The sequence below is a fragment of the Canis lupus genome, chromosome 31, assembly GCF_003254725.2.
Source record: "Canis lupus dingo isolate Sandy chromosome 31, ASM325472v2, whole genome shotgun sequence".
Lineage (NCBI taxonomy): Eukaryota > Metazoa > Chordata > Mammalia > Carnivora > Canidae > Canis > Canis lupus.
Genome location: NC_064273.1, coordinates 17,352,207 through 17,377,794, shown reverse-complemented (window position 1 = coordinate 17,377,794; position 25,588 = coordinate 17,352,207). Strand labels below are relative to the sequence as shown.

The 25,588-nt window shown below is 34.2% G+C and overlaps 1 pseudogene; it reads left to right on the top strand.

Moving 5' to 3' along the window:
• Positions 1-699: 699 nt before the first annotated feature.
• Positions 700-25,588, top strand: part of LOC112661653 (eukaryotic translation initiation factor 4B-like) — a 64,891-nt pseudogene continuing 40,002 nt past the window's right edge.

Sequence of the window (25,588 nt, the reverse complement as noted above, 5' to 3'; positions counted from 1 at the left end):
CTGTTAAATAAGTATTAATGACAGCACATTTGTATATATGTAGAGATATGACATTTAGTAATTTTATTTACTATGCATGTTGGATATATTTATCACTTAGAAGTATCTTTAGCATATATTTAATTTCCCCTAAGTCATAACATTTATAATTTTTTTAGTGTGTGGCATTATCAATTGTCCACATAAAAGAAAGAAATAACTGGTTCAGTTATTTTGCCGAAAAAGACACTCTTATGAACAACTTTAAAAGCACAAAATGCTTAGAAGAAATGTCTTAAAGTATTCTGGTAGAAAGAGGATGAAAGAAGCACTTATTTATACTTTGTAGGTCTGAGTGTTTGTAGGAAATTCTCTTCTTGCAACATTTTGAGTAATTTTCTGAAGTGTTCATGAACCAAATTACCGATCTTCACGAAGATGAGTAATTATCCAAACAGAATGCTTCCTTGTGAATACTGCAAACACAATTAAAGAGGCACTAACATAAATTATGCCACAGTGTACCACTCTATCACTTGTATTTTTTCACTTGGTTAAAAAAAAATCTTGAATACGGCCATAGATTGGATCTATTATTGGTTCTACTTTAGTTCTAACACCTTTAAAAAGTGGTTGTGTTCAAGCTAAATTCGGCCTGATGAAGTGACGGCAGCTGTGGTGCTCCATAGCCTCACCTTGAGGCTCCCTTCCCTCTCAGAAATGACCACTGTGTTTGGGAAAGCTGTCAGTGTTTGTGTTGGTTTGATTTACCTGTCTAATTTGGATTGTAATTATGCCCACTGGGTGGAGAATGTGACTAACTTTGTGTTCCGACAGCACCTGGCGCACAGTTGGATTTCCACTAAGTGTTGAATAATAATCTACAGAAATCAATTTAATATTAGCAATGTAGGTCTTTATGCAGGGCAATTCCTTCTTATCTCTAGGAATTGTAGGGAAAAAATCTAGCTTAGCAAAGAATATGCTATACTTGGGGTCATTCTGTCCTACAGGAAAATACCATGTGTCTCCTGAGTGCACTTTCTGTCTATAATAGACAAGAACAAAGCAGTGAACTCTGAAGTGAATGAAGTGCAAGTGGGAGAGAGAAAGAGCAGGCTTCACATGCCATATTCTTTTTTGGTCTTTTCCCTGAAAAGGCTGGCGTGAGACTCACAAAGCAGATGCAGTCCTTGAGGCAATGCGTGTGCCATGTGCTGTCCTCGTAAGGTATGTGGCCATTGAGAGTATCTAAAGAGCAGGCCCTAGGACTACAGGATTCTATAGCTGCAGGACCTTCAGCAGAACTGACCCAAGACTGGAAGCTTGAAATTGAACCCCAGAGCTAGGAAGTGGTGTGCCCAGAGTCCTTCATGTATTGAATGGTGACCTGGTATTTTATATATTGCTCTTAAAAATTAAACTTCATCCCTGTCCATATTTATATTTAGTTAGAGAGAAAATAAATCAAACGAATACTGCTACACCACTGTTCAGTGGGGAAAGTAATGTAATGGTATGATATTGATCACTGGATACCATTCAAGTATTTGTGGGAAAACCCAGTCTTTTGTTGTGACTTCCCCATACCTGTCTTTTCTCCTCTGCTATTTTGAACACTTACTTGAAGCGATTTCTATCCTGTGTTCTTCCCAGTGGGGTGTTGATTGCCCATCCAAGGCTCATAATTGGTTTGGTTCTCCAGACCCATTACTCTGATATACGAAATAACAGAATAATAGTAGCATTGGATACATTAACAACTGCATTTCAACACTTCTATCTTTGGGTAATGGACTCAGGGCAGAGTACTATGATCTACCCTATATTAAGGTAGCCACTGGGTCTTTTTCAATTTCAACAAAATTATGATAACAAATGAAGTAATATTGGTTAAAAATCTTGGTAATCATACACCCTGAAAGCTATTCCCTGTATGTTATTTGCTACGTATGATGAAAGTCCTCTACAACCTGTGCTGATTGCTGAATTATAGGTAACACTTTGGAACAAACAATTGAATGTGATTTTATAGTTTGGGATCATACATAACTATGACTTTTGGAAAAGACGGGTTATCTACTTAGAAATAAAAATGCATTCTGGTTCACCATTCATTTGCCTTATCTCACTTGCTGGACCTTTTCTCATGCCCCTTTGAAATAAAAATAATTAGAATAATTAGTGATGCCACTATTTTTGCCTCTATACTAAATCCGCATGTGGGAGTTATACATATCCTCCTTAATATGGACATGCCATCACTTGATCATTACCTGAAGATTTATTAAACCTAACACATATTATTTTACTTTCTTTTGCGCTTTTTCTTCTTTTCTTAAACTTGGAGAGAATACTACAACAGAGCTTATATGAAGATTCTTACTTCCACCTTGAGATGTGTTTAGGTCTGACAAAAAGCAATGTTTTTGGCTGAACAAACTTACAAAACACAAAAGTTTAAATTAGAATTACAAGGCAATATTATGACAGACAATGCTATCAAAATGATACAACTAAATATGGTATATATGGGCAGCCTGGGTGGCTCAGTGGTTTAGCGCCGCCTTCAGCCCAGGGTGTGATCCTGAAGACCTGGGATCGAGTCCCACATCAGGCTCCCTGCATGGAGCCTGCTTCTCCCTCTGCCTGTGTCTCTGCCTCTGTGTTTGTGTGTGTGTGTCTCATGAATAAATAAAATCTTTACAAATAAATAAATAAATAAATAAATAAATAAATAAATAAATAAGGTATATATGAGATTCATATTTTATGTTTTTTTTCAGAGAAGCAAACAATAAGCGCCAATTTATGTCAATATCTAGATGAAGCATGATAAGGCCCTTAGCTTTCCACCTAAATGGTGAGGTTTTTGCTAATAGTCAGGGAAACCTATTTCTATATCTGTATTTCTGTCTCTTGTACCTGGGCACGGGAGAAGCATTGCTAGGGTGATATTTTTTCCTCTTGTCCTTCCTCTGCTGTCATGGCCTCTGGTGATTCCACAGGGTAACCTAGGGTGAAAGCAGAAAGAATTTATCTTATCTGTGGTCCGTGAAAGATGAATAAATTTCCTTCCCTTCTCTTACCTTCCTGAGAATCTAATGCCCTATACAACTTCTCTAGTCTAAACACTTGCAGAAATCGAGTCCAACATAAAGTTGTTTACTGTGTGTCACATGGATTTCAAATGAGCAAAAGAAAGTGTGGGGAATAGAGATTAGAGTTTGCAGCTCCTTCTAACAGAGTAGTTCCTTTTACCATAGAAGGATCAAGCTTTAGAGCTAGGCTTTTAAAAAAGATTGATCATCCACTAAGCTCTCTCTCTTTCCAAAACCCTTTTTTTCATATCTCTTACTATAATCTCCCTGTCAATGGAGCAGCTCAGACTTCCGCCAGATGCTAGAAAGAATTCTCTGTTCATATATGCTGCTGTCCCTGAGAGGTGAAGGCTGAAGCCGTATGAAAAGCAGGGACTAAAGCAGACACTCAGCTCCATTCTTCACACTGGAGTGATCTGGAGAGGATTTTCTCACTAGTTCACCCAAGAAGCAAGCACATCTCACAGAGGAAAACTTGCATTTTTTTTTTCATAAATAATACACTAGATTCTTAAAAGAAGAGAAGACATTTTTCCTGTGTGTGTGCATGTGTGTGTGTGTGTGTGTGTGTGTTTCTTATAGGGCTGCTTAAAGGCAACAATAAACTATAAAAATGTCATTGTTGGGATGCCTGGGTGGCTCAGTTGGTTAAGTGTCTTGCCTTCAGTTCAGGCCATGATATCAGGGTCCTGGGATCAAGCCCTGCATTAGGCTCCCTGCTCAAAGGAGAGCCTGCTTCTTCCTCTCCCTCTGCCTACTGCTCTCCCTACTTGTGTGCTGTGTGTGTGTGTGTGTGTGTGTGTGTGTGTGTGTGAAATAAATAAATAAAATCTTAAAAAGAAAACAATGTCATTGTTTTACAAAACAGCTGTGGATTTCTCTTGGCGTGGCATATCTGATAAGGCTTGACAAAAGTGCAGATCTTGGGCTTTTCTGTTGTTGGGATTTTTTTGTTTGCTTATTTGTTTTTTAATATCAAACCTTCCCTAGCCTTGATCAGAGGACTCATGGATTATTTCTATCATAGCAAACAATTTTTGCACATGTTTGTCTCTTCTTCCAGGAAGACTTTCTCCATACCTAATATGGCAATCGAGTACATTATACTTTATAATTATAAAGTATTAGTATAAGGTGTGTACTTATAAATGGAGCACATGCCTTTGATTGGTTGATTCAAACCAAAAGGTCAGAGTTTTGGTTAGTTACACGGAGGGTTTATCTAAGGCGCAATAAAGAGAAGTCACTGGGAAGCAGAGGAGACTTGATCACAAGGGCTGTAGGGGGGTGGTGTTGGGAACTTGCCTGAGGGGACTAGCCTCAGTTTAGGGTCTCAGCAGGCTGTCAGTCATATAAAATGGTTGCCGAGGCAGCAATACCACAGCATAGCTTACTAAACACTTGACAGTCGTCATCCAGTCGTTATTTTCCTGTGTGTACTTTTGACTTTGGAGCTGAATTATTTTGTAAACTAATGATGGCCTGATTCTTACAAGAGTGGTATATTTAACTCTAGAATTATATTTACATTTATAAAGGTGTATTTTGTTCCCTGCATATTTTTTCAACTTTATTTACTTTTGAAATAGCACTACAGAGATGATAATTATATTATTTTTATATATAATAATATTATTTTATTATATATTATTATAGATATTTTTATTATATAAGAGAGTATTTTTATATATTATGATATATAAGATATGATTATTATAAGAAGAAACACATATTAGGTCTTTGTTCTTGTTTGTTTCAGGCACTGAGTTCCCGAAACCTTTGAAATTTCCTAACTGTTGAGACTGATCAAGTCTCTGGTTATATTTATGCAATGACTTTTAGGATCTGCTTAGAATGGGGGCTGGTTGTCAGAAGAATCAGCCATGTGTTTGGAGGGTTGGAGCTCTAAGTCCAAAATCCAGGGAGGGGTTGAAAACCTGAAAGTTGAATCAATTACCAATTGGTAATGATATAATCAGCCCTGCCAATGTAATGAAGCCACCATAAATACCTAAGAGGACAGGGTTCAGAGAGGTTCCAGGATGGTGAACATGTGAACTGTAGAGAGAGTGGTGCCCTGCAGGGAGCATAGAAGCTCCTTGCCCTATGCATTCTTTTACCTGGCTGTTCCTAAATGATATCCTTTTTAATGAACCAGTAAACTGGTAAGTCATATGTTTCTATGAGTTCTGTGAGCCTCTCTAGCAAGTTAACTGAGCCCAAGAAGAAGGTTGTGGGAACCTTCAATCTATGGTTGGTAGGTCAGAAGCACAGGTGACAACCTGGGCTTGTGATTGGCATCTGCAGTTGTGGAGGAAGGGCAGGTAGTCTTATAGAACTGAACCCTCAGTTATTATCTTCAGGAGATAGAACTGACTTGAATTCTTGGACCTCCTGCTGATTTCTGAGAATTGCTTAGTGTTGTGTGGGAAGCCCCCCATTCCACACAAACATGTTGCAGTTGGATCCCATAATCTAATTTATCATCACATATGAGAAAATATCAGTGGCTATATATATATTTTTTAATGTGTAATTTATACAAATACTGACATTAATCTATATAAAATTGCATAATTTATATTAATATATAACATGATCACATAAATATATAATATATATTTATAATTATATACATACATATGGAGCAGAGATTCCTAGCACTGTGTGACTGGTAAATCAAAGTCAAGTAGATTTAAATGTACTCATTCACACCAGAATTTAATGAAATAAGCAGGGTAAAATATCAGGACATGGAATGTCTTCCATATAATTATAACCTGCCACCTCTTATTGTTACCTTTCTTAAACCACGTAACAGCCTTTTATAAGTTTGTAAAACCGTGAATTTTTTCTAACGTTTCCTGAAATTGTCTCTGTTCTTAAATAAAGGCTTTTCTGGACACAAATATCGGTGGTTTTTGTACAAATAGTTTTGTTTTAATATAGGTGATGTTAATGAGCTCAATTATTAAATATAAATTTAAGCACTGACTCTTTTAGCATTGAACAACTTGTTTCTACAGTTTAGAGACTTAGATGGCAAAATCTCTAAAGACCATTCCTAAATTACATTGATCTTATGTTTTCATTTTCAGTAAACAGCAGTCTGGGCATAATAAGTGTCTATCCTAGGAATACCTGTTTCCTTGTTGCAAATTAATTAAAAGTCATGCTCACTTCTTATGTAAGTCTTTATAAAATGTACGTTATTCTTGCTCTTTTTATCCTCGTGTTTATGATAGAAGTTGATATTTTAAATCTTTGATCTTGTCTTCTGTCCTTTGTAGGTAACTCAGAAGGAACTAGGCGGACACCAGAGGGAGCCCACGTTACCTACCTATCTCAGGAACTAATGTGACATCATCCATCGCCCTATTTATAAAGAGTAAATTTAATATTCAGGCACAGCCCAATACACCTAAGAATTCAGGGGAGGGAAGCAACAAATAGCTTAACTTATTGAGGTTTATAAAAAATAAACTGCACTATATATCTACACTCCTTAACACTGCCATTTAATATAATTAAATATATTTTAATTACTTTATATTATCAATATAAATATAATTACTTGAAATGTTTCCATTAAAATGCAAAGGCATGAACAATTTCTAAACCACTTGGAATCTAGAGGGAGAGAAGGAGATATGAATGGTAAAGTCCCACTCCTCTAAGGTTTGAATTTCAGTGCAGTTGGGACAAAAGGTCTATCTCCCTGCCCTGTTGTGAGAACATGTTGGCTTGCAGTATTCATAGGCTATCTTTTGGCTTTATTTTATAGGTGAAGAAACCCTTTTCTGAGCCCCTTTACCACTTTGGCAAAGGGCACTCACCACCCAAACTTTATTTTTCCCCTAAATCGAATGCATGTAAAAAAAAAACAAAAAAACAAAAAAAAAAACCTAGCACTCAGGCAATTCACTTTTTATTTGAGCCTTGGGCAATGACAAAATAGAAATTGCAACATTTTACCATAATCATAATGTAGTGATACAAGGTCTCTTTGAAACAGGCACACCAGGCAAAAGACTGGAAGAGCCTGTGAGCTGAACAATAAAAAGAATTTCTAAATTCCCTTTTATAGCTTCTCAAAAGTGCTTATTGATTTCATGTTTTTAAAATAATTCTAATGCCACATCATATGAAAATAATATCCTATTTCCCATGAATGTTTAATGTTCTTTGGTTTTGTTATTGTTTTTGTTTTTTTGGAACATTCTATCAGAACACATAGTGTGTTTTTCACAGTGGTGGAGGGGGAAAAAATTTCTGGCTTATTTAGAACTAATCCAGATATGAGACTCTCAGAGTCTCCTTTTTGGAAATCATTCTTCCAAATTCCTAAAGAAGTTTTCATTAATGTTGTTAAAACCTTATTTAAAGATAATCTTGCTAGTGATTTAAAAACCTAAACTATTTTCAAAAATCAATTTAATGGTAATTGTAATCTACATCTCTTTTGAAATCATTCTAATGCATATATCTGATCCTTTTCATTAATCTAGTTTCCCTTCTGGTCTTTCTGTCACCCACTGATAACCTTTATCTTAGTTACTGAGAGCTTCTTTTACTGCCACCATTTCCCTCCATGCTGTGGCAAGTTCCTGCCAACCTCCCCTTCTCACCATTAACAATCCTCTCTACCTGCTTGTGAAATAATCTTCTGTAAGAAAAGGAATATATATCAGCTGTTGCACTAAATAGCAAATTTAATCTGTACATTTACAATGTAGGGAATATTTTTATTTCTTGGATTTTTAAAACTGACAAAGGCATTATCACTCAAGAAGAACAGACCTTTAGGGGTGAAGATGTTACTTCTTGATTACATGTGACAATTTATAGTGGACAAATATTTGTGCATCTGGAAGGAGCAATGCTTTATTTTAAAAAAATAGGTACACTCGTTATCAATATGGCCAGCATATTTAAAAAAGGTGTATGTTCCTTTCATAATCATTCATTTGGGAAATATTTACATTTATATTTTCAAGAAATTAGTCCAATTTTCTTTTGCTAACAAGATTTGACAATATACAAATGTTTTGAAGTTTAATTAGGCTGATGGCAAATGGTATGGTATTTATTAACAAGATTCAATCATCATATACACCGGCACCATTCACTATTAACCATCCAGATCCCATTTCTTAGATCCTCTTATTCTCAGTTTCCATATTTCTAAAATTTTATGTATGTTAGGTATCTCATGAAAATGCTGTCAGAAGGTAATGGATTATTTTATAAGAAATACCATACTATATTTCTTAGTAGCTCCTGAATAAATGTGAGATAACTACACTGTTCTCTAAGTGAAAGATTATATTGGAAATAAATTTTCAACTTTATAAAATTTTTACTCTAGCATACTGTACTGAATTTTTACCAACATAGATGATGATGATAGATAGATAGATAGATAGATAGATAGATAGATAGATAGATAGAGGCATTTTATTGAAGGGTACCAAAGAAGATAATACAAGTCAGTCAGAATGTGTATTACATGTCCCTTTCTCCCCCAAATTTCTCATATATATATATATATATATATATATATATATATATATATATATATATGTTTTCCCTTGGTAATAAGTCAATAGAAAGTAGATACCTTTGTAAGTTATTAGATACATCAAATCCACTTATAGTCTGCAACATACATTCTGTGTTAGCTTAAATCCTGAGTTTCTATTTAGTATATTTAACTGTAGTTCACTTTGCATGCTCCACCCTTGCCTCCTGGCCCTTCACATTCCTCTGGGTCACGGACAGCAAGCACTCTTCCCTATATTCTGAAGTTTCTCTCATCACACTGAGATTTATTGAAAAAATAACAAAAAAGCCAACAAAAAACAGAAGCTCATCAAAAGGGTTTCACTTTGTACTGTATCCTTTGTGCTCTACCCCTTTGGAGTAGGTAAGAAAAGCCCTAGCACAGGATTTGTGATTGAGCACGTCACAATGACGTATTTGGTCTTAGGCCTGTTTTCACTTCAGCTCAAGGTACCAGGCAGCCAGTTTGGCATCTGAGCATGCCTTTCATAGCTCAAAGCACCTTTCCCAGTATATCTGGTCTAAGTTTATAAGCATTTTCTGATTACTCATTTGGGATTTAAAACCACATCCTAAAAATATTAGGTGAATGTTCAAAAACATGTCACAGAATTGATAAAGAGGATTACTAGTTTCTGTTGGCAGTACATGTCTTAGTTTAATTTAAATACTTGATGAATAATTATGTACTGTAGCACCATGACTGTTGAAAATTTAGTAAAAATGAAAAACATGGCCATCTCCTTCAATAATAGCTAGGAAAAAAATCCTAGGCACATAGTGGCTATGCAATAAATACAGAAAACCACTGATAGCAGTTGTAATACTGATAGCATTTGAAAAAAAATCTTTATTCATGATAACGCAGATACAAGAAAGCAGAAATTAAAAGTATATCCTTAATTTTTATAACCATTGTACATACTTAGAAAGACAGGGAAAGTTTTGAAACTATGTGAGTTACCTATATCAAGCAGTAAGAAGTGTCCCTGTAATTTGCACATTGTTTTACCAATACCCTATTTTTAAAACCCTGTTGAAAAATTACATTGATGCATTTTAGCCATTTTACAAAATGTATAGCAAACTCGGAGGGAAGAGGTATTTCTCTGTCTTCATGACATTCAGGCGGTGCATTTGCTACATACTGATTTAGAGACAGGGCATTCAATTATAGTGAAGGGAGCTGTATATCCAATTCCCTCTGCACAGGTTGTGCTTGGGAGTTGCCCCTTCATGCTCCTTTACTCTCCATCATTCAGACAGAACAGGTGGTTGCCATGGGCAGCATAGCATTAAAGGACGCATGATCGTTTAGTGACTGCTGATTGTATGAGCCACTGCAGTCCATGAGGACTTGAGTTTCTGTGTTTACTTTCAGAATGAAAATCTTAGAACTATTTATACCTAGACAACTGGAAAAGACCTGCTTTTCTTTTTTTATGATTTTATTTATTTATTCATGAGAATACACAGAGAGGAGAGAGAGAGAGGCAGAGACACAGGCAGAGGGAGAAGCAGGCTCCATGCACCCGGAGCCCGACGTGGGACTCGATCCCGGGTCTCCAGGATCACGTCCTGGCCCGAAGGCGGCGCTAAACCGCTGCGCCACCCGGGATGCCCAAGACCTGATTTTCCAAACAATCTTTCCCCCACACACTTCAGAAAAGTTCAGTCAACTTTACTGTGAGGGGGAAAGTGGGAGGTGGGGGTACCAAAAGATTCATTTGGAAGCTATCAGTAACTTTTGGAAGTCATCACATAGAAACTGAATAGAGTTTTTCTTTTTCTCTTTTTAATTTCTCTTGTGGGTTTTATTATGCTTTCAATATACCTGCATGAAATGGTTTGTCAAGGAACAGCTAATTCGTCTCTCCATGTAATAGATTACATTCCTTTTCAATTGTTTTGACTGATAAGCAATTACTCCAAAATTCAGCATCCAGTAAAATTTTGCTTATCAGAAGGAATGGAGTGTAGCCAGAGCATAGGTAATTCAAAGTGATGAATAATATACAAATCTTTAATTTTCAATTACATTTAGCTTTGCATTTGCAATTTAAAAAACTAAGCTGGCATCACTTTTCCTCTTATTTACTTATACTTTACAAAATAAAGCTATTTTCAGTAATTGTTTGAATGTTCTAAATATTATGACATGTTATACCAAATTTATATTTTAGATACATGCAAATACACACATACACATTTACTTGCATCTTCCTAAAATAATTCCCAACAACACTGTAAACTTCTTCAATCATTTCTTTTGTCTTACCTACTCCAACCAGAAAGCCTCATGCAGTCACTTAAAAAAACAAACAAACAAAAAAAAACAGCTTTCTATGCCTTACTATGTAATAACTCTAATTCAAAAAAAAAAAGTCTATATGGAAACAAAACTACAAAATGAGAATGAGGGCATAGCAAATACAGTCCAGAACAATTATCAGGCAACATCAGTGCTTTGGTTATGGAGTAGTTTGTTTAGTGGCTTTGATGGGAATTTGAAACCACATTGAATATTATCTCCAGGTACTCTCAGTCATAGACATGTTGAGAATTGTCAGATGATATTAAAGATAACTCTAAAATCTTCCAATACTTGTTATTGAATCTTATATACTTTCCATTGAAGGGCTTTCCCTCTGTGAAATGATGGGCTGAAACATAACCAGGGGTATGTCTGGGGCTTCCTTTGAGTAGTTTCATCCTACAATCCAGTGATTGGAGCTGATTATGAGTGGATATTTGGCATTTCTGAAAAATGTACAATTCTGTAAATAAGATACCTTTTTATGGAAATAATGAAAATGGTAGGAGGAAGTGGGATAACTTTGATAAATTAAGAGTAAAATACCTATACCTGTATTTGTGTCACTAATTTAAAGAACATTATAAAAGGTGATAAAATATCTAAAGAACTAACGAGTTTAAATAACATTGAGTTTGCCAGAGTTATTCTTGACATAAAATTCCAATACAAATGGAACATTTTAAGCTCTGTCTGAAATATAAAGTTTATATATTTCTTAATATAAAATTCCTCTCTTTTTCATGATTACAACTAGCATACCAGGAGTGCTAGCTTCTTCGATTTACAATCAAACATGGAGATCATTATATACGTCTCTTTAATGCTTGCTTTTCATGGAGATAAAGAAATCAGCTTGTTTTTAAGCTGCACAAACTCTAGAAGAGAAAAAAAAATTGTGGAGCAAATTTAAGTATGTGATCTTTTACCGTATATTTTGATTAAGGGATAAATTAACAGCAAAACTAAGAAAATAAAGAAATTAAACTTTATCAAAAACACATGGCAAATCATAGAACAGAAGTGAAAAGAAATTGCTGGTAAGAAAAAAGAGCATATAGGTTGCAAAAAATAATGAAAAAAAAATCACACCATTTTATTAAGAAGTATGTGGTCATGAGTTATGACTATCATTTAGAAAACAGAGTAAATTTGAAGCGCACCAACATATAAATAAACACCAAATTTTCGTGGGCCAAACTTTTAAATGATGACTCAGACTATGTTAAGGACAGTTTCATTAAAGTATAAAATTTGAAAACACCAAAGAAACTGTATAGAATGTTGAAAAACAATGCCAGAAACAAAAACATTTGCAATAAAATCAACCAAGATGAAAAGATTGTGCAGAGTATAATTCTCCTTTGTGTGAGAAAGTCTGTATGAGTTTCAAATGGAAAATAGGATTACAAACTTAAAGACTGTTTTGTTCTGCGACGTTAAAGTCTACTTTCTAAAAATATGCACCCCAATCTTCTACAAAACATGACATATACTGAATTATATCTGTCAAAGATGCAGTATTACACTGGGTACCAAATCTTATTCACTGGAACAGTGTCTCTGTAGATCCTGGAGTCATCTCTGGTCATTAACTTTGTGTAGATCTCCGAGGTCCTATGTCTGTAGGAATTTTAGGACATGTTACTAGACTTTAGTCAGGTCATCACAGAGCTCAGAAATTCCATTAAAGATTAATCATTGGGGACACCCAACTTAATTGTTTGTTTGGAAAATGATTTCGCACCAGGTAACACAGTGTAAACTCCCTTTCTATCTCATCCCTTGGCCAAGACCTTGGGGATCCTTCAGTGTTTTAAAGCTTTCTGAAAATGCTCTGTACCTGACAGTCAAGCAGGTCCCTATTCACCACCTCGAAGAAGAATGGAGGGTAAGGATTGGCCTGAATTCCTCTTAAGTGATTTAGAGGTTTCACTGTTCCATCATTGTTTTGGCATGAAGAATTTATGCTTTCAAAACCTAGTTGTAAAAGACTAGAAGTGAAGGGATTTTAGAAATTTGTCAATTCCCTGTTCATAAAGGCTTGGTAGCAATAGGAATTGATCACTCCCTTTGTCATTCTTTTTTTTATTTATAAGAAACATTTGGCTCTTTATTCCAGAGTGTCTTTTCTTTTTACTCATAGCTAGTGCACTGCATATCTATGATCATCAAATAACTGCCTAGAGATTTTTGAATCTTAATTTTGTCAAACTTCATATTAACTATTCATCTAAGTGTAACAGGGTGCCTATTAAGAGAAAGAGATTAAACACAGTGCCCTTTCATAAAAAGTCTTTAAAATGCCAGCCTCTTCTTTAAGTGCCTGGAGCTGACTAGATTTAGGAAACAAGTAAATGAAATTATATTTAATTTACAGAGCAAAGTTTTTTTCTTTAAATTTAACTTTGTGACAGTTATTGTGCTTTGCAGGGGTTACTCATTCAATTGTCATAACAAATCTTTAAAGCAGACAATATTTTTATTCCCATGTTATATATGAGGAATCAAAGTCTTGTAAACATTGAGTGCTTTGCCCAGAGTCATATAGATATTAAATTGTAGTAGCAAGATTCTGTGAACTGTATTCTTCATTATAATTTAATATTATATCATAATAAAATTAATAGATGGTTTTCGGGATCCCTGGGTGGCGCAGCGGTTTGGCGCCTGCCTTTGGCCCAGGGCGCGATCCTGGAGACCTAGGATCGAATCCCACATCAGGCTCCCGGTGCATGGAGCCTGCTTCTCCCTCTGCCTGTGTCTCTGCCTCTCTCTCTCTCTCTGTGACTATCATAAATAAATAAAAAAAAAATTAAAAAAAAATAGATGGTTTTCATGATAGGTGAGTGATCCTATTTGACTCAATAAGTGTAAGAGCTTCAGGCCAGGTGGACATCAGTTAGTGAGGCGACTTGGTAATACCCACTGATAAGAAACTTTATTGGAACAGTGTAAATTAGTTGACATTATATTTACACAATCTATGGCTTTTGCTTTTCTCTTACACTCCAAAAACATGCTAAAATTTTTCATGATAATGTGAATTATTTTTAAATCAAATCAAACTTTACAAGTCAAGAATTTAAAATTAATAAAGAACACTATGCATGTTGTATTAAAAAAGTCATCACGAGGTTGAATTTTGTACCACATAAGAATAGAATAGCTGCAAATAAAGAAGAGTATTGTATACAGGAAAGCACAGAGTTGAGGTCATCATTGGCTCTACCCGTGCTGTCTTCCTACCTCTCTGCCCAGTGCACTCTCTGCTCCTTCAATTGCACGCTGGGCTACCTGGGAACCAGATCCCAGAATCTCCCTGCAGTCCCACGGGCCTCTTGTTTAGAAAGGATAGAGCCATGTGTTGCAAGAAGCTACTGAAAAAGATGAAGAACTGAGCATGTTTTTAGCCACAGGTGCACAGAACATCAAATTTAGATCTTCCTAATTAGTACACACTGACTGTAAGATGTGGAGGAGTGCAAACTCAGATCTTGCTTCTTGGGGTCACTCTTTGAGATACAAATGACTAGCCCATGATCCCTGGCTGCCCAGTCTCTATCAGGATCCCTTAGAAGCTAAGGTTATCAATTTCTTCATGTCCCATATGTTACTCATTTGGAACATATAAGGATACCATAGTATATGATCTAGAAAGCTCTCCCCTTGAGCATTGTTATTCCGACTTCTGTTAATGAAAACAATAAATTAAATTAAAAATACAGGCTAATGAATATCTGCTTTGTACCTAAAACTTAGGATAAAATTTAGTTTATGCTATATTAGCAGTTATTTTGATTCACACCTGTGTGTGTTCAATGGGAAGATACTTTTATTACTAAGCATTGCTATTTAATTTATGAAAACTATAGGAAAAATTGTACTCCTGTGGAAAACCATGTGCTGTCTACAGCATATCCTTTTGGGTTGATTCTAGACTTTCAATCATAATTTGTAGGTCATTGATTAAGATGCAAATTGCACCCTAGGTAGTTGAGGTTCAATTGACTTTTCTCTCTTACCCTAGAGAAAACCCATCTTTCCTCCAAGTACATATTAATCTGAATATTTCTAATCTATAAATGTGTCTATTTTTTGTATTCTCTTTTGAACCAAATGTAACATCTGCATGGACCCTTCATTAAATAAACAGTTAACATTTGCTTATTTTTTTTCTGGAAATGATTTTTTTTAAACAAAATCTACTCATTTACTACTATCTTGTAAACTATATTTTAAAAAAACGTAAATTTAAATGAGATAATGTATGTGAAAATGCTCTGCCAGTTCTGAAGCCCTTTGCAAACAAAACATAGAGTTATTACAATAACAAATTAAAGGAGTATAAGAAATATCTTATTGAAGAAAAATCTAGTATTTTCAGTAGAAAAGGAATTGCAAGTTTTTTTTTTCCTGTCAGAATAAATTCAGGTACACTGAAAATAACAGGAAATGCTGATCAGAACTGAGAAAACAACATTCAGAGAGTGATGAATTGTTTAAAGAAAATCAGCCTGGATCACAGGAAGACAACCACACCTGACAAACCTGATAGTATTTTGCTTGATAAAATAATACAGTTGTCAGAGAAAATTGGGGACATAATTTTCTTACAGTACAAATCGTTCCCTAAATGACCAGATAGAAAACTAAATCTACAAGGTCAACCATTATGGAGAGATGTGGAAGACAGCTACTTGGATAAAGAACTGTCTTGAAGAATGAAGACAAATGATAACAAAAGAAGAAAAACCTTCGCATGGATAGGAGTGACAAGTGCGATGTATCAAAGACCCACATTAGTTCCAATTGTATAAAGTTAGATACCAGTGATGTGAAAGCAGAATACCCAACAAGATAAACAAGTGTTCATTTGAAAAAACTTTGAGTCTAAAGCCAACAATTCATTCAAGGATTAAGGTCACTAGCTTTTCAAAGCTTTGGCAAGACTATGTTGAACATACTAATTGAACAATGATTCTAATAGACCAATGACTTGAATGTTATTTGTTGGAGTAAGACTGGGACAGTTAAGCCACTGACAAGAAAAGAAAAGAAAAGAAAAGAAAAGATAATGTCAAATCCTTCAAGGTTATAATATATTAAATAAAGAAAAAATATGTTGGGGATGTGTGCGTGGGTGTGCGCATGCTCATGCAGACATATGATAGAATCATCTTTACCTTTTATAGTGTCCTTTACCTTTTTACCTGAACCAGGTGAGCTGATGTCATCATTTCAAATCTCAATAGAAAGTTGCCTATTTCTTTTAGCACAGCAGGACAGAGTGATAAAAAATAGTGCTGAAATCCTGAATGTAGCAATGAGCAACTGAACTTGAAATTCCTGTACAGCCTCAATATTTTTAAGAGAATTTCTGAGTATGAAAAGATCTTTAGCTGATCCTCATTCTACTTCAAACAATTTGATAATTTGACAGATACTAGTTGTAGACAAATACTAAAGCTAATAAAGAAAAATCTGTCTTCAGTAAGGGCAGGTGGTAGGACCTGGAAATGAATTGTAGGGAGGATATTACAAAATCCTTTCAAATTAACTTAAATTGTTTTTTTCCCTAAATATACATTCAAGACATGAAAATTATGAAAATTTAGCAAAGCTTATGGAAGAAAGACTTTTAAAGAATGAATATTTGATATTTAACCTGCATGTATGTAATTGGTTTCATTGATTAGTGGTGGAGATGGTTCTGGTTTCCTTTAAAATTAAACAAAAGGGATCCCTGGGTGGCTCAGCAGTTGAGCACCTGCCTTCGGCCCAGGGCGTGATCCTGGAGTCCTGGGATTGAGTCCCACATTGTGCTCCCTTTGGGGAACCTGCTTCTCTCTCTGCCTATGTATCTGCCTGTCTCTGTGTGTCTCTCATGAATAAATAAAATCTTTAAAAATAAATAAATTAATTAAATTAAATTAAAGGGAAGACAATGTTTATTGAGTTACAACATTATACTAAGGAGTTCTCTAAGCATTTTTTAAAACAAAAATTGTCTCAGTTTTTAGAAAAAATTTTGAATACCGAGATGTAAGATATATACAGAAGAATGGACCCTCTGACTTTTATGTTAATAATATAAATATGTCCCACATTTCTCTTTTTTTCCAGCACAATGCAGAACAGAGGATCAATAAATATGTAAAAATTAAAATGAGATTTTAAATATCTAAAACTCCAAGTGAGATATCAAAAATATACAATCTGATTACTGAATGTAAATGATGTACTGTGTGTGTTTATCTCTTTTAAAAAAATTAGATCAGCACTGTCTTCCTGAACTTTCTGCAATGATAGAAATGTTCTAGAATTGGTGCCATCCAATATAATAGCCACTAGCCACCTGTGGCTGTTAAGTACTTGAAATGAGGAATTGATTTTTACATTTTATTTAATTTCCAATACTTTAAAGAGCCACATGTAACTATTGTCTCTCATATTGAACAATGCCTATCTAGACAATTGTATTTTTTCTCCAGTTACAGATATATACTTTTTGCGTTTTCATAAAGCTACCCACATGGAAATGAGATAACACCCCTTCAATACTTTCATGATGCTCAGGAGTGATCAGATCTTTAATCTCTATGTTCTCAAAAACAATCTCACTTCCTATATGAATTCTGACATTTGTATGCATTTTAATAACTTTAAAATAACAAAGCATCTATGAATGTTTATTAGTTCCTTTGATAAGGCCTGTAACAAATGGAAAAAAAAATAGGTGATCCAAGCTTTAAAGGAGGTAGGAAATATCAAAAAGTCACTACAATTGCTAATACCACACCATTTTCAAAGACTGTTGTCTGTGTTCCTTTCACAACTCAGTGCAACTTGAATTCATTTAGTACTTTACTTTTTTAATATTTTATATATTTATTTGAGAGAATGAATGAGCGTATGAGACAGAACACAAGCTGGAGGAGAGGCAAAGGGAGAAGCTGACTCCTGGCTGAGCAGGGAGCCCCATATGGGACTTAATCCCAGGAAACTGGGATCATGACTCCAGCCAAAGGCAGACATCCAACAGATTGAGCCACCCAGGTGCCCCACTGAGTACTTTCTAATAAATAGCATTTTGTTTGAATCTCAATGGAGATTCAAATATTAATGGGAGATACTTGTTTTCTAGTGTTTTTGTCCTGGGAAATGTATTTTAATCACTTTTGTTTTATTTTTTAACTCATTTTCTTGTCGGTATGTTTAATATCCCTTCAGATTCTGGGGATAAAATGTGGAATATTTGTTTCTCAAAACAGAACTTCTTTCAAGGTATTCACAGAGTAGAGGAGGATCATGTACATATAGCACTATGATGAAAATCCCAGTTGAAGTTTCTAGAATATTGTGGGCTTTAAAAAGAACTCTTACATACTTCATTGATTTTCAAATCAGTAAATTAGTGCGTTAAGTAAAGCATTAACCAGTGAGAAAAATTGAGACTCCAAGTCATTAACTGATGACTGAGGAAGCAAGAACTCCTCTAGGATTCCCTTCCACTGCACCAATATACGGTTTAGCCAAAAGCAATGTCACCATCTCTACACTAGAGGGCCTGTATTTGAATGATTTTGAATTATTACAGAGTGATCTCAGAGACACCTGAAAATATTCAGATAAACGGTGCCATTTGAAAATAAACTCTAAGTATTAATGGTTCAAATGGAAAATACATTTTTAAAATCAGTGAAGATTAGCTTTATGGGTCGACCTAGAGGTTCTACACATTTATAACTCCCCATAGACTTGTCTTAAAATGTTGCCTCTAACTATAATATACAAATCACTATACATGTACTTTAGGGTTGACTTGTTAAATAATTTCAAGAGGGTGTATTTTATTCATAATAAATTACATGAATATTTGCAATGAAAGTATTTCAGTAAAGAAAATTTAAAATCTAGGACCCTAATCCTCTAGTTTATGTGTTCAAGGAAAGCTTCAAATGCATTAAAGAAAGCATTACCAGGACCAAAAGCCGAACAAATGGTAACTTTCTCTGAATCTGAGTTCCTGTTTGACTGTCACAAATCACGGTGAATGGACATAGAACTGCAATTCTCAAAACATGTTCTGTAATACAATAGTGCCTAGGCCGTCAATTACACATTTGCATAAAAATAAGCAAAAAATGTGTTAATTATAATAGTCAAGGGGTTGCACCAATTTGAATGGTTTATCTACATCAGGATATTTCTGATCCCTTAACATGCTAACACAAATATGGAGAGAGATGTCAAAGAAAACCAGAGGAGGATAGATGTTAAAGTTGTAAAAGCAGATATTATTTATAAAAACTATTGCAGCAGGGAAAAAGAGACTTTACTATTAACTGGGCTGCATTCTGAATACGGCATGAACAAGTGGGAATGGACAGCCAAGGAGCAAGGTTGGAGGTGTTGTTGGATGGAAAATTAGTCAGGAAGCATCAGAGATATGGAGGGATTCTGGCTAAAGGGACCTAAAAGAATTCTTGCTCAACGTATGCCTGGGTAATCAGATACCAAAGATGGTGGTGAGGAATTGATCAGATATCAAGGGTTGATATTTTTACAAAATTGACTTAGCAGGATTCTTGCTAGAACTGGACTCTACAAAGAAGGATGTGGAAGCCCTCATCAAAAAGAGAGCTCAGAAGAGCCTGTCCAAAAGTTGGTCAAGGAGAGAATCTTGCCAAGGACTTGAGTTTCTAAATATTTTAGATGCTGAAGATGTTGTTTTCCATTAAACCTCTCATAGGACCCGCTATCACTTGGAACATACTTTGAGAAATTATTGCTAGAGCATCCCTTCAGCCTGTATTTCATAGCCTTGGGCTCTCCAGTATTAGTACTAAGAGCAACAATTAAATGGCTTATGGCTTTTGCTCTTCCTTTCATGATGGGATAAGAAAAAGATAATTTATTAAGAAACTTGAATTACAGATCTAGCTCTGATATTATCTACCATAATTAACTCTCTGTAAACAATTTAAACTCTTTAATCTTCGGTTTGAGCATCTGAAAAATACGGGATGGAATTTGTTGATAGCAAATTTATTTCCTTCAGGGGCTACTATCGGGCTCTCTCTTGCTCACTTTAAAATTTTTATCTGAGACACTTCCCTGATATTGCTTTGAAAACTATTTATATTAACTTCCCTTACTTCTTACTTACCTGTCTAGTTTTTCACATAACTCTCTATACCTTACCAGGGTAGAATAAAGGTAACTAAATCCTTTAAATTCTTTTTATATCCCTTTTTCAAAATAGAGAAAATCACATTCTAGCAACAATCTGATCTTTAATTTCAAAGGGCTGTTCTAAAGGGTTAAAGAATATCTTGCAGCTAAGACGCTTAAATTGCTGTCTCCCAAAATTAACTTAAAAATCTGTTGGTCATTCCCAAACAATCCTAGAGGCTATGTCTCTGAATATAAAAACAAAACAATTGTCCAAAAACAAAACAAAACAAATGTAAAAACAAAATAAATATCCCCTACCATATTTTATACCATTTCCTTACATTTTTATACCATATAACATATATAATATGAAGTTTAAATTTTGTTAAAAAAACAAAGTTTAGGTAATTGAAATATAAGACAGGGAGTTAAGGGATGAATGTATCATTTTTAAAGCATTCCTTGATTTTAGTCCACATGCTAGGGACCATACACTAAACACTGTGACATCTTTCCCTCAAAACACTCTTATAAAAAAAAAAAAAACACTCTTATAGGTCATATTTTGTATCATGCTTTTGCAGATGAGAAAACAAAGGTCAGATGATAATTAATAATTATTAATTGTCTAGTAATTTGGTGAACCAGGATTCAAACAATATTTTCCAGAGTCAACACACTTTAAATGCAGAATTGTATACCGCATTGGAAAATAAGAACAAGCAGAGATAAATATGAAAAGGGGGTTGGAGAATTGCTGAAAAAGAAGGATTTGAACACATGTAATGTGAGTGGGTCTTTCCAGGAGTGACATCAGAAAGACAATCTTATTAAAAGAATTTTATTTTGGGATAGGACACCCAAGAAGGGAGGTAAATGATAACCCTAGGTTGGAGAAATGAAGATCCAGTGCCCAGATTATACCCTGAACTTTTTCATCACTTCATGAAATAAAAATAGCACCTTGATTAGGGGTTCTCAAGTCATGGTTACATGTATTTCTCTAAATCAAGATTATAAAAAGTCCTGAATTATAAAATACATTTACAATAAACAGGTGATACCCCAAAATCTATCTTTCCTTGATTATTCCCTTGTAAAACAAACAAGCAAACAAATAAACAAAAGACAAGAGCATATAATATAATGCTGGACCCTCTAAGGTTTTTTAAAAAATAGTAAGTGTAATATCTTCAATAATAACACATTACACCTCTATTCTTCTATCTTATCAGAATAAAAGTAAGAATATAGAAAATGCATATGTTGGGGCACCTGAGGGGTTCAGTTTTAAGTATCTGACTTTGGCTTAGGTCATGATCGTGGTGTCCTGGGATCAAGACCCAAGTCAGACTCGCTCAGCAGAAAGTCTGCTTCTGCCTCTTCCTCTGTGCTCTCCTTCTCTCTCTCTCTCTCATTCTCTCTCTCTCAAATAAATACATAAAATCTTAGAATAAAAGAAAAAAGAAAGAAAACACATGTGTTTCCCTGGGCAGCTTTGCATTCTAAAACCTAACTTTGTTGTGAACACTTACAAATTTACAAAAGAACATCCTACCTCTTTATCTATTTTAAACAGTTTCTTTGGGACATTCAAATGTCTCTAAAGGCTTAAGTAAAGGGAAACGCTTTATGCCATATATGCTAACTCACACTTTTTAGTGTTTCTAAAAGTTTAGGCAATCAGGATTTTTGTTTGTTTCTCCAAAATAGTACAAAATAAATAATTCCATAGATTATGAAAAGGATAAACTTAAGCAGAATCAGATGCAAGTCCTATCTTGAGATCCAATCAAAGAGACAGTGAAGCACAGTAGATTAGACCTGTGCTATGAGAGACAATTCAGCCATTTTTTAGTGTTTCATTTTTCTAGAAAGGATCAAGACTACCTGCCCAAATTTAATGAAATTTAGAACAGATAAGGAATATTGATCTAGGTCAAAGCCGGGAAATTAGTGAATTGGGGCCTACATGTAAAAGTTACTATATATATTCACAGAATTTTCTTTTTCTTTTTCAGGAGAGAAAGGGAGGTGAGATGGTAAGGGCTAAAGGGTGAGAGACACTTTTAAGTAGGCTCAACATCCAGCCCAGCACAGAGCCCTGGGTCTCAGAACCCTGAGACTGTGATTGGAGCCAAAATTAAAAATCAAGAGTCAGATGCAGTATGTTATTCTAGTTACTTATATTGTAAAAATCAGGGTAAGTTTTCATCTCGCAATGTCATTGAGAGTCAATGATATGCTATGGATTTTAGTTGCCATTTTGACTAATGACTAATGCTTCTATCTTAGAAGCATTATGGGAAACTTAAAGGAATTCCTGCAGAGAGGAAGTAATTTGAATTTCTGAAACATGCATGATAATTTATTAAAATTGAAAGAAACCGAGGTTTTACATATAAATATCTTGGCAAATATTCATCATCTTTATATTCTTTGTTGTCTTTTCAATTTTAATGTAATAAATGCATAAATGTCATGTGAAAGCAAATTGAATTTTCTTTCACAGTCAATGCACAATCTTCAGTTCTTTTGCTATAAGATATTGTTTATTATTTTGCCATGGGAAGCCATTTTTAGTTTGTAATAGGATACGAAAAATGGTTTTAATTAACTTGTTTTTAATGCCAATCACAGATATTCTATTACACTTTCATCTTACCTTACTAAAGATTCAAAGTACACGCAAATTTTATTTAAAGAGAAAAGTTTTATGAGAATATTATATTATCTGAATGGGGAAATTTTTCTATATTTCATAGTAAGAACAAGAGGGATAATTGGCATAGTCAGAGACCAGAGTTGAGAAATAAAATTAGTACCTGACACAAATTCAGATACACTCAAGTTTTAAATTAAGATAGCATTTGGAATATTTAATCTGTTTTTCCTCAACTTGTTAGAGAAGTAAGTTTGAAATCTTAGTGTGACTGATTTGTGAGATTCACTAAGTATTAATAATCAGTTTTTGGTCTCCAACCACATTTTTATTTTAAAAGGAGACCTCTATAATTTTTAAATACAAGTAAAACTTCAAAATATAAGGAGTTAGATTTTTATATTAAATTATGGAAAACATTTACTACCATAACTATTAAAGAGTATATCCTCTTAGCTACCATTCTATATTGTACAATCTTGGAATTTTCATTATATAAAGAGTATATCCTCTTAGCTACCATTCTATATTGTACAATCTTGGAATTTTCATTATAGGTAAGTTCAGAATGATCACTTAAGTAATTTAAATGCAGTAACTAATATTACTGATCAGTAAGACATGCATTCAGAAATTTACGGTATTTGTTTGAAGTAGATACTGCATATAAATTTATTTTTAGGAGAATAGGAAAATAATTACTGTTGAAAATGCTAAATCAGTAGAAAAGCCAGATATATCATTGAACAAACAGTATTCAATTTTTGACTGGTGTTGAGAGAGGTAACATGAATAAGAAAAGTAAAAAACTGTCATAGGAGGTCTGAATTTATCAAAAATAAGAATTAAGATAAGAATTTTTAAAATATTTATGATTTATTTTGCTGGACATTGCTAAGATGGTTTTAAGTTTCCCAAAACTAAGTGAGCATTAGCTATACCTGAATTTCAAAATAAATATATCTCCTGGGCCTTATTCTTGGTCACACTTAGTCTTTCTTTCCCTACTCTTTGTCTGACAATTATTTTCCAGTACATAATTATTTCTCTCCCATGCTTTCAGAAGTTTCAGAGGCAAGTTTGATCTCTGGCCCTTGATGATCACTGACTTTGGACAGTGATAATTAAATCTTAAATTAGAACACTTTTGAAATGAAAAAAATTCTAAAAACATAATTATTTTAAAAGCAAACAAAAATTATTATAATTCAGTGGTTGGTTAATTTCCAGAGGTAAATTATCCTATAGAGGTAGTAATAACTCAAGAATGAATCTTTGTAATCTCTAGTTTCACCATTAAACTTTTTTTTTTTTTTTAGAGATTTTATTTATTTATTTGAATGAGAGAGTGAGCACGAGCTGGAGCAAGGGGAGAGGCAAAGGGAGACAGAGAAGCAGACTCCCTGTTGTGGAGGGAGCCAGACTCAGGGCTATATCCTAGGGTCCTGGGATCATGACCTGAGCCAAAGGCAGACACTTAACTGACTGAGCCATCCTGGTGCCCCACCATTAAACATTTTAATGTCTCTGTAACTAATAGTTTGTAAAGAAAAAATTAAAAAGACTTAGTGCAAAAGAATGAAAGAATGAGAGTAAGAAGAAAACAAAAAAAGTGAGCAAAATAGAAAAAAATGTATTAGAAAGACATACATGTCAAATGTATCATTAAGTAATCATTTAATTATGAACTAAATATTCAGAATAAAGGTTCAAGATTGTCAGCCTTGAGTAAACATAAATACAACCATAGATTGCTTTAAGGGCTATAAATCAAATGAACACAGATTTAAGTAAAAGGCTTGAAAAGATATATTATGCTTCAATAAAATAAAATTCTTGTATCTGTATGTAAACAAAATAAAGACAAATGAGTCTTATTTCAGTTTTGAAAAATGGCTTAACATTTAAAGACAGAGCCTTTTTCACTAATAACAAGGTAGAAACAATTATAGAAAAAAAACAAATTTTAACATAGCTTTATGTCTTTTTATGCCTTATGTGTTGCCTGCTTTGTACCAATTTGGATCATAATGCTATTGCTTGAAAGTGATCTTGTTTTTAATATTTTAACAGAAGAGTGGACCATTGTCACTCTAACTTTCTACTTTGATCTTTCTTGCTAATATTAGGGTCACATTTCCACACATTTTGTTATCTCAGTAACCTGCAGATATGATGAATCCACTTTCCACAAAGGGATTGCTCACAATGTTTCAAAGGATGGCTTAAGAATTCCTTTGAAGAATAATGCAGTCATGGATTATTTTAACTTTTCCTGAGCTTTATTTTATTCTCCTTCTTCTTGATAGAAAGTATTGAGGATGAACTGAATCTGCATATGAAAAAGATGTCAGATGCAGAATTTTGTTTAAATTAGTAGTGGTATTGTGGATTGAGTGGTGAATGTGGTACTGAGCATATGAATAAAAGTGATTAATTGTCTAGCTAATCAAAGAATATATTAAAGACTGCATGGACTTATATCTGCCTAGGGAATTGCTGCAGCTCTGAACACTTTTGCATGCATAAGTACTAAAAATAAGGAACTTCCATCAAATGCCTATCATCTAATAGGCATCAGGAAATGGAATTCCTAATAAAATCCCATCAGGAAATAGAATTCAAACTCAACCTAGGCAGCCTATGGCAACATAATCATCAATATTTTCTTAATTTGCTAAAAATAAGAATGACTTTAATTGAGCCAATTCTTTATGCAGGAAGAAATAGTTCAAATAGTTTTTTTTTTTTTTACTCTTCATATATATATATATATATATGTATATATAT